The sequence below is a fragment of the Balaenoptera musculus genome, chromosome 15 (assembly GCF_009873245.2).
Source record: "Balaenoptera musculus isolate JJ_BM4_2016_0621 chromosome 15, mBalMus1.pri.v3, whole genome shotgun sequence".
Lineage (NCBI taxonomy): Eukaryota > Metazoa > Chordata > Mammalia > Artiodactyla > Balaenopteridae > Balaenoptera > Balaenoptera musculus.
The window spans coordinates 28,682,666-28,693,121 of record NC_045799.1 but is presented as its reverse complement, the minus strand read 5'-3'; the positions used below and the strand labels follow the sequence as shown (position 1 = coordinate 28,693,121).

Sequence of the window (10,456 nt, the reverse complement as noted above, 5' to 3'; positions counted from 1 at the left end):
CAAAATGGATCTTAGACCTAAATGTAAAATGCAACACTATAAAACTTATAGAAGATAAATTAGAGCAAATCCAAGTGACCTTGGGTTTGATGATGAATTTTAAATTCAGCACCAAAAGCACAATCCATAGAAGAAAAATTGATTACACTGGACTTTATTAAAAGTAAAAACTTCTGCTCTGTGTTAGAATGTTAAGAGATTGAAGAGGGAAGTCACAGATTGGGAGAAGATATTTGCAAAACACATATCTGATAAAGGACTGGTATCCAAAATATACAAAGAACATTTTAAACTCAATAGTAAGAAAACAAACAACCCAATTCAAAACTGGGCAAAAGATCTGAACAGACACCTCACCAAAGAAAATGTACGGGTGGAAAATAAGCATGTGAAAAAATGCTCAACATCATATGTCATTACGGGATTGCAAATTAAAATGAGATATCACTCCATACCTTTTGGAATGGCTAAAATCCACAAAACTGACAATACCAAATGCTGACAAGGATATAGACCAAAAAGAACGCTTATTCATTGCTGATGCAAATGCAAAATAGTACAGCCACTTTGGAAGACGATTAGCAGTTTCTTACAAAACTAACATATTCTTACCATACGATCCAGCAATTGTGCTCCTAGGTATTACCCAACTGAACTGAAAACATGTCTAAACAAAAAAACTGCACGTGTATGTTTATAGCAGCTTTATTCATAATCTCCAAAAACTGGAAGCAACCAAACTGTCCTTCCATTGGTGAAAGGATAAACAAACTTTAGTAACAAACCTTGGTAACCATCCTTTTGAGGAACTGCCTATATTACTATATTGGTTCTCCTGGAATTCGAGGGAATGTGAATGTGAAAGACCTTCTGGCATAGCAAGCACTCAGCCTTTTTCTCTGCTCTGGAAGGATCCTACCCACTCAGAGAAAGTAGCAACAACTGCCAGGTCCTACAGGGAAAGGGAGAAGCCCAGCCACCACCTGCTGCATCTGCTCTTGCCCCTGTGGCCACCTTGCTTCCATGAGATCTGTACCCTTGGCTAAATCCTTTTGATATTAGGGTGTGCATTTGAGTGTGTGTTCTCTTCCAGGCAGCCTGGTGTCCCCATGGCCATCAGTTTAAAAGTGGAAAGGGAGCAGAGATTCGGAGCAGGGAATGAGGCTGCCTCTGAACCAACTTCCCCTGCAGCACAGCCTACAAGAAAGGAGATGGCCGAGTGACAGGATTGAAAGAGGAGGTCATTTGGGGCCCCAGTCCGGGCCTGTGGGGCCTCTGCAACAGCTGGACACTGGGAGGACATTTCTGTACAGGCTGGGAAAGTGGTGGCCACAGTGGCAACCATGAGGCAACTCCAGTGGCAGGGCTCACTGGCAGGTGGGGGCATCCAGAGCACTGGAGATCAGCCCCTTCACGTGAGGGGGGCATTAGAGCGCATTAAAGGCCTACGGATAGCTAGGCAGCTGGAGCAGGACGGGTAACAGCGAGCAAGGCTGCACCAGCGTGGGTTCGACTCCTAGAGAGGTGTCCAGGGTTGCAGCAGGCATGCATTTGTCACTTGCTTCTGCCCCTAGGCCCGACCTCTCCATCACCCAGGCTGAGTAAAGCAGGGGAGGGATAACCCATCCTGTTGGAAGCACAGAGAGGGTGTGACTTCTTAAAGACACACAGCTTGTTATAACGAGTTAGGCCTGGGACTCAAGAGGCGATGGCTCCCTGTTCTGGGCTCCCTCCCTCCTTCCCTCATTCACCCCTCTCTGGGGATGCCCAATGGTTAAAGCTTGCGTTGATCATCAAAATGACACTTACCAGGGAATGAGCACAGTGGAGGGCCAAGGGTGGGCAAAGGGAGGCTGCGCAGCGCAGGCAATGAGCGGGGTGTTATCTGTAGAGAGTTTAGAAGCAGTAATGAAACCACTGAAAGTCGCCTGCTTTTTATTATCACTCTGCACTGGCAATTCTAACCGAAGTCAGTGATTAAATTTCTCCTCCTGGTAAAAATCTTTTGTTAGTCTAGGTTCTAAATAGTCACTGTAGTTACTGTTAAGTTTTAATAATAGGCTATTAGCACATTTTAAAACTACTTTTCCTGTAATAAACACTGTGTTCTCCATGGAAGCTAATGCAGAGAACTTCATCATACACTTGGCTCCCAACACACCCAGATTCAACTACAGGCATTCGTTTCAAGTTTGGTAACAATTTGTAACGGTTAAACTCAACTCCAGACACAGCTGGTGCACCCTCCGGTGTTCTGCACACCCCTGCACCTGAACAGCAAGTGAATAAGCAGTGACAGCACTCTGACCATGAGGGACAGAAACGGAGCCCGACTGACCTCACGCCATCGCTCCATGTGCAGATCACACTCCAAACTTCTCGGATTCACTTTTTTGGAAGCATTTCTTAATGTGTTGTTTTTTGTAAAAAAGAAAAAGACATTAATATGACTTAAAAGTATTAATTCATTACTGTTTTCCTTTTTTTGTACTATAATACTGTATTTGTTGATTTAATTCATTATTTTTCACTGCCACAGTTATATAAATGTGAAGTCTAATAAAAGAACATTTTCACAATGAATTTTTTTTCTGTACATTATTCTTGTTATTTTATTTTGTGATTATTAATGACAATAACTATGTTGCATACAGGAGGGGGTAGTGAGAAAACAGCTGATCATGAAGGCTAATTCCTAGTCAGGCTGTGCTCAGCCCTGACCTCACCCGAAACTTCACATTGACCCCATGAGATGGGCTTTTGTAGCCTATTTTACAGGTGAGGAAACCAAGGTTCAGAAGGGGGGAAAGAACCCAGGATTACACAGTTAATAAGTGGCAGGAAGAGGATTCAAATCCAAGCTTGGCCTGACTCCAGCCATGTCTGAAATGCCAGCAAGTATTGGGACCCTGCCAGAGAAATGCACAGGGACATGGACTGGGGTGGTCAGGGAGGGCTTCTTCTTGGAGGCTGTGGTGCCAGAAGGGTCTATGGGGAGCAGTGAAGCATGAGGACCATGTGAGGAGTCAGAGAACAGGGGTTCCAGCCTGAACCCACGTCACTCCCTGGCCATATGGCCTTGGACAAGTCCCTGGGCCTTTGTGTTTCCTCTCTGGAGTTTTCAAAGGCCCAGGATTCACGAATCGGGCTAAGACAGTGGTCTGGGCAGTGAGCTTGGCTGGTGACCGAGTATGATCTTTCCCTGCCCCGGCTAAGAACTGGACCCACAAGCCCTCCCTGGCCCACCCGACCCCAAACCTCTGGGGTTAGGAGCCCCGCTCCTGGCTGAAAGTCCAGATGGTATGAGTTACAAACATAAGGCTGGGTACTGGACAGGCCTGGCTTTGACTCCCAGATCCACCACCTCCTTCTCAGATGAGTGACCTTGGATTTGACACTTCTTGTCCCTGTCCTCAGTGTCCTAAACCTTAAAGTAGATCATATTGATCTCAAAGAGCAGTTGTGAGAATGAAACAAAATAATAATACCTGATATTTATTGGGCAATTCTGATATGCCAAAACTGCTCTAAGAGTTTTACATTGATTTTTCTCATTAAATCTTCCCAACGACCCTGTGAAACTATTATTCTCATTTACAGATGTGGCAGCTGAGGAACAGAGTGATGTCACTTGTCCAAGGTCCCACCTCGTTCTGCTCAGCTCAGTGCCTGTCCCACAGCAAATGTCTCATAGTTATGATCGTAACTACAGTAGTTCTGACACATGGGTCCCACACACACATTTCACTGGTTCTGGAATGAGGATGTGTCCCACAACTGATGTCCAAGGAACATGCCAGCCAGCAGGCAGAGGGGGAGTTTGGTGTCCTCACTGTCTGCTTCCAGTTGCTCGGGTGGCTGAGATCCAAGCCTGATGGAATTTTACCAGATTGGATCCCTAATTATCACTTAAAGTGACTTCTAAAGTGATGCCACCTGGAAATAAAAGGTTACTGAGTGTTCAGAAGGCTATCATCAGCCAGGCAAAATAAAAATTGCTGAATTCATCCAAAGAATGTGAAGAACTTTGATCAAGTCACCAAAGAGACTGTGATGTGCAATTTTAGAAATAAACACATACTACTGTCCATTTTTAAAGGGCACACCTAATATGCTTCTTTTCTTCACCAAGAAGTTATTAGATACTGTAGATATATTTTTCTTTAAAAAAAAAATCTAACAATTGATGGTGTCATAGAACCAAGTAAACCCCAAAATGGTCATGATTCTTTAGGTTGTGAGCACCAGAAAACCCACTTCAAACTGGCTTAAGTGAGAAAGGTATTTTATTGGCTCTTGGACAAGGAAAACCTAAGGGTAGGCAGTAGGCTTCAGGCACAGCTGGGTTGGAGGGACCAGGCTACAGAGCCAAGCCCTGACGCCCCGGTCCCCAGCTCTGCCTGCTCTGCAAAGGCTCCATTCCCAGCAGAGGCAACTCCAGCCGCCAGCCCTCCCAGGTTTGATGCTTCCATTCTTCTCAGCATTTGGGACAAGTCCTAAGCCCGACTGCTGGTGACTGGAACAGGGCTGCATGACTACCCGCTGGACAGTTCACCGGAGCCTCAGGGAATGGAACTCGGGCGACGGCCTGGCCTGGTCACTCTTGTTCCCTTGTAGTCAGGGGTAGACTCAACTCCACCCACTGCACGAGGCTGAGGTGGGAGGAGGAAGGCTTCCCCTGAAGAAAATTGGGGGTTGATGCCATAAGAAGGGAAAGTGGATGCTGGGTGACCCCCAAATTACAGCCATCTTTGGAAGATAATAATTGGTGATGAAAGGAAGGTTCAGAGAGGTGACTTGTACCAGATCATCCACCTGGGCAGCTCAGGTGGCCCCAGAAAGGGAAAGTGCTGTTGGCAGACCACCTGTCAGAGTGGGAAGAGTCCTTGGAGGTCCCTGGTGTGGTAGGGATGGGAAGCTACAGGCCCAGAGAGGGAGAATGACTGGTCCAAGGCCATACAGCAGCCCCCGGCAGGGATAAAACCAGAACACAGATCTCAGGTATCCTGGTTCCCCATCCAGTGCTCCCAGCTGACCTTGTGAGGGCAAGAAGGCTTCGGGAGGGTGGCCTCCAGCTGGTTCATCATTCTTGGAGGAGAAGCCCCATCAGCCTCTTTGGGAAAAGGGCTTTCTCCCAGCAGATGTAGTGGAGTGGCTTTAACAATCCCCCGCCTCATCTCTGCTGCACCGGGGGTTCCCAGTCTGTCTCAGTTGGGAGTTGAGTAAGAGGTGCCCTAGATTCCCACGTGCCTTCCCAGTCGTTGGCGGTGCCAATTTGACACCTTAATCTTGTATAAAATGCAAGCCCCAGGCCAGCGCCCCTACCTGCTCCAGCTACCCGGGCCTTCTGGAGATTCTGGAGCCACCACCGCTGGCCAGGCTGGGTCTTCCCGTGTCTCCCGCGGCTCTGGGAAGGGCCAGTCTTCACCCAACCGTATCCTAAGAAACCTGCAGTGTTTCCTCACCTTGTGTTCAAAGCTGGGAACCGGGCAAGAACGAACCCACCAGCCTGCAGTCTCCGGAAATTCTCTGTGGGAGGAGCTTGGGTGCAGCAGTGTGATTGGGGTGGGAAGGAGGCCGGTCTTAAAGTTTCATTTGCGTAATAAACACGTCATTTTATCTAGATGGTGCGTCTTTTTAGGTGGTGGAGGTGCTTCTGACGGAGATTAGGAGGTTCTTAAGCACCCACGAGCCCACCCCCGGGTGCCACCAATTTAAGTTAGAGGAACCAGACCTAACTCAATGATAGGGCACCAGTGGTGGAAATCCGGGCGCCTCAAATGGTACGGGGTGGGGGCTGGGTGCATGGACAACATCTCCCCAGCATGTTAGGACTTTAAACAAGGATAACTGAGGACTATATTTCTGACATATAAAGCTGTTAATGCTTTAAGTGAATAAAGGAAATTTACGAGAAAATGTGGGGGTTGGGTGGGGTAGGGTGTATAGAGTTTATGGTGGTTAAGAGCATGGGATTTGGAGCCATACTGACTAGGTTCAAATCTCGCTTTCACCTCTTACTTACCTTGGACATTTTATTTAAACTCTCTGTGCCTCAATTTCTTCATCTGTAAAATGGGGCTAAATAGGATAGGGTGCAGATTCCTCTAAAGCGTTGAAGGCAGGTCCTGGCATACAGTGAGTGCTCAAAAGATGTTAGTCGTTCATCTCATTAGTCTCCTGCGCAGGGACCTCGTTTCCAGTCTTTGTGGCCGCCAGGCCCCAGCCGGCCCCACCCCTGCTCCGGAAACCAGCAGCCCCGCTGCAGCCGCGGCCCATTGTTCCCACCTTCCTGCTCAGCCCTGCTCTGGGAAGCCGGCGGAGCAGCTCCAGCCGGCTGGGGGCGCATCCGGGCTGAGGGGCCCGCCCCCGCGCCCCGCCCCGTGTGGCGCTCCCCCAGGCCCCTCCCGCCTTGAGCACCGTGGGTTGGAGCACTGGACTGCGAGCCCCGAGGCTTCGGTCCTACTCACCCTAGTTTCCTCTCTGGAAAAATCGAAAACAGCGGAGGTGCTCAACTCACAGGGTCGTATGAGGGTTCAATGAGATCACATGTGCAGAAGGCCGAGCCCCATGCCTGGCTTCCCAACCTGAGCACGGCTGTCCTCGCAGGTTCTGTCTCTCTGGGGTCGGCTCGCCAGGGTGCAAGGGGGACCCGTTCAGTCCTAGTGTCTGGGCCTGTGTAGAGTTCTTAGATCACGCTGCCTCTCCTCATCCCACCCGCTCCACCTCTCCCCCAGCACAGGCCAAAAGTGGGTGAAAGGGCTGGGCAGCTTTCCCAGGCTGGCAGCCAGAAGAGATAGGACCTGGAGTCCTTGCATCCTGGCTCTGCTATGGAATTGCTGTGTGACCTTGGGCAAGGCCTTCCCCTCTCTGTGCTCCAGTTTCCATCTTCCAATGGCTGTAGAACCCTGGCTGTACCACGGGCTGGCTGGGTTACTGTGGGAAAGCTGAGCCCTCCAGGACTCAGTTTGTCCTGTCTGCCACATGGCCTGCACACCTAGATTAACGGGATAACTCCAGATCTCGGGAAGTTTCTTTCTTGTCTTTCTGCCACCCTGTCCCCCATTTCTCCGCTCAGAGGAGGAGTTGTGCCACCACACTGGGGCTGGCCATTTGAGGCTTCTGGAAGTGTACATCCAAGCCTTATTGGCGTGTCTCTCTGTGCTGGGCAGGACCAGGATCCGGTTTTTGATATGCTTTCTCTCCATCCTCTGCCCAGGAAGCGGAGCAGGCCTCCGTGTCCACCGGTTGGCTTTGATGTGACATGGACAACACAGAGCAGCATGTTGAGTGGCCGCTGTGCAGGAGTGAGCCTCCTGTCGTCAGAGGGAGTTTGCTCAAAGCCTGAGGAGTGGGAAGGAACTGGGGCTCACATCACATCTCACCTTCAAAGCCTCACCCTATTCTGAGAGTAGCCTCCTGCTTGCCTTCATGCACCCAGAGGACTTCCCTGGCGGTTATGTACACACCACCCTCTGTCATCACGCTGCCTTCCCTCTCCTGCTCCCCTCTTTTTGCTCCCTCATCTTGTGGACTGCCACAGGAACCCCCAAATCTTCTCTTCCTGTTATACAGAACAATTGATCTGTTCCCAGTTTCGATAGGGGGGCTTGGATGCCCCCATAATCTCCATCAACTCCCCCCAAACCATCCCAAATAAACAAGGTCACCCCCAAAGAAATCTTAGGAATATTTTGTGCTTTTTAAGCACAGTCTTTAAAATAAGCCCCTTCCAACCCGCCTCCCACAAGCTCCTGCTCTCAGATTTTCCCACAAGAGTTCATCAAAGGGCTCAGAGGGCAGAGGGTCTTCCACTGAAAAGTATTTCCTTCCATGGAAGGCTGCTGGGAGTATAAAGGCACATTTCCCCATGTTACTCATGTATTTTAATTAATCTTCACTAAAATCTGCCGGTTGGGAAATACTGTTCCAATTTTGCAGAAGAGGAACCCGGCTCCTGGCTGGGTTGGAAGGCCTGTCTGGGTTGTCAGATGTCTTTCTTCTCTTCAGCCCCCTCACGCCAGGTAGGTCCCCGCTGGGCTCAGCGCAGCACCACCCCACCCGCGGGACATAGCTGCTCCCTCAGCCCCTGCGCAGGTGACCACAGCTGCCTGGCAGACACCCCAGACAGAGGCCTGCGGTGGTCCTCGGTGTCATTCTCCATATTATTTCCCAGGCTGCGCCCTCCAGGCACGTGAGTAGATGGCACTTCCTGTCCCCTTGTGATCGAGTGGGGTCATTTGTCCAGCCCTGGCCGATGAGGTGTGAGTAGAAGTGACTTGTGTCACGTCAGGCTGGAGCATTCAGTTGCCGGGTGGAGACCCTCTTCCTCCGCTGTGGCTTCGGACGGGCTTCGAGGTGGTGGCTGCTGCATCGCCCGGGCCCTGGGGGGGGGCGGGGGGGCTGGAGAGCCCGGCCAGCCCTCCACAGACGTGCAGGTGCCTGGGAGATAACTTCGTGTTGGGAGCCGCTAAGACTTGGGTTATTTGTTATTATTGCAGTGCGACCTCGCCTACCTTGACTAGTACAGATCTCTGGAAAGGAAAGCCAAGATGGAGCTGAGAAATGGCGTGGAGGACGTTGTGTCTCTGGAGACCTGTTTCGTATTCTTTTATGAGATGGTCCATCAGCTGCGGTCACAGAGGAGACAGAGGAGAGGCTCAGGAAAACAAAGGTCCTTCTACACACAGGTCCTAGAGATAGGAGGCACACATGCCACATGTGGAAAAACCCAGGATGGTCAGGAGGGGGAGGGGAGAATGCTTAGGCCACAGCCTTTATTGGGGTTTCCATGGGAAAGACAAGACAGGGCAGGGTGAACAGTTTGGGCTAGACTGGTCTGAATAATTATAGTGGGCTCTGGGCTGTAAGGGTCTTTAGCTGCTGGGCCCCTGGCCCTGGGGTGTTTGAGGCAGAGGAGTATGGCCTCCTGGGGTGCACGGCCTGATAGAGGTCTGGCTCAGCATGTGTGATGCCAAAAGCCTGGGCTGGATACCTGTGGTGTCTCGGCCCAGCAGGGACCAGGTGACGCTGAGTTGGCCCTTTGTTGGATCTTAGCACATCTTGACATGAGTGACTGAGATTGCTTGTTGCCTACCCAGTACCCACGCTTCCCTTATCCTTTGTAACAGAGCCCCAAGATTATCTGGCAATGTGCCCAGCCTCGCATGCCACTGCGTGGCCATGTGATTAGATTCTTGCCACCTAAGTAAGTTGAAGTCCACCTGGACTTCTTGGTGGGCTTCCTACAGGAGCTGACTCAGCTGGAGGTCCTTCTGCCTCCTCCTTCTTGCTACTAGAAACATAGCTGTCGAGGCTGCAGCCCCAGCAGCTGTCTTGGGTGGTGCAGGTGGTAGACGGTGAGTGTGAAAATTGTGAAGACTGGGAAGATGTTTCAATATCTAATGAAGGCATCATAAAATCTTCTATAAAAATTGACTGTCCAGGAAGATGGGCCACAATTCCCATGTGGCTTTGTACCCAGCTAGCAAAGCCCTACTGTATCAAGTAAGTCGCAGAAGGGGCTGGAAGAGATATCTCTGGGTGGGCTGAAGGCACTGGGGACATTTCTCCAGCCCTGGAGGAGGGCAGTTCTTCGGCAGAGCAACTCAAACAACTGGAGAAGCAGGGCTTTGAACGTACATTCTAGGGCTCTCTTTGCCTTCCTTCTCCTGCACAAGTTGCACCAGGGCCCCTGCATGCCCACCCCACAGCCTCCCCCAGAAGCTGGCTCTCCGCCAGGCAAAGGTAGTGGGGAGGAGTGTTCCCAGCTGGCTCTCCAAGCTGCCTTCAGAAGAGCAGCTGGGCCTCCCCAGGAAATGGGGCAGAGAGTTAGTGAGAGAAGGCCAGTGTGGGGAGACCCCAGACCTACAATGAATGCTTCCTGAGCTAGACAAATCCCTCCTCCCAACTTAGGTACCCCATCTATAAAATGGGATAATAGTGCTCACCCTGCCTCCCTCACAGGGATGCTGAGGGGTCAGCCTGCTGAGCTAGGAGGCATGCAGGAGGCGGGTGAAAGGCAGGTGTGCAGTCTGGAGGGGTGGGGGGCTGGTCCCAGTCACAGGAAGCAGAAAGCAATGACATATGTCCTGGTGGTCCCCAGCCCTGGCTCAGGTGTCTGATGGACCCAGGCTCGATAGCGTGACCTGTCACTCACGCATCTTATGATCCTGGACCTGAGCTTTCTCATCTGTAAACTGGGCATTATTTCTGTAGCTAAAGATTGAAGCTAACAGATGTGAACCACTTGGCACAGTGCCTGGTGCATGGCAGCCCTCAGCAACTGGTGGGTCTTTGACCACCCGTTCCTGGTCTCAGTGGACATCTGCATTCTTACTGGATGCCCTGTTTTCAAGCCACCTTCCCATGTCTGGTGAATGCCCCACCTAATGACACTTCCAACAGAGCAGCCTCAAATTACCAGCACGCTTTGTATAAGGGCTGAGCACAGGAC

The 10,456-nt window shown here is 50.7% G+C and overlaps 1 long non-coding RNA gene across 1 annotated transcript; it reads right to left on the bottom strand.

Moving 5' to 3' along the window:
• Nucleotides 1–1,780: 1,780 nt before the first annotated feature.
• On the bottom strand, nt 1,781–5,525 carry LOC118881690. Its single transcript, XR_005016574.1, has 3 exons — nt 5,326–5,525; nt 2,339–2,405; nt 1,781–1,885 (listed from the first exon to the last, which is right to left on the bottom strand). It is a non-coding gene; the product is annotated as an uncharacterized LOC118881690 (long non-coding RNA).
• Between the last annotated feature and the right edge of the window lie 4,931 nt (nt 5,526–10,456).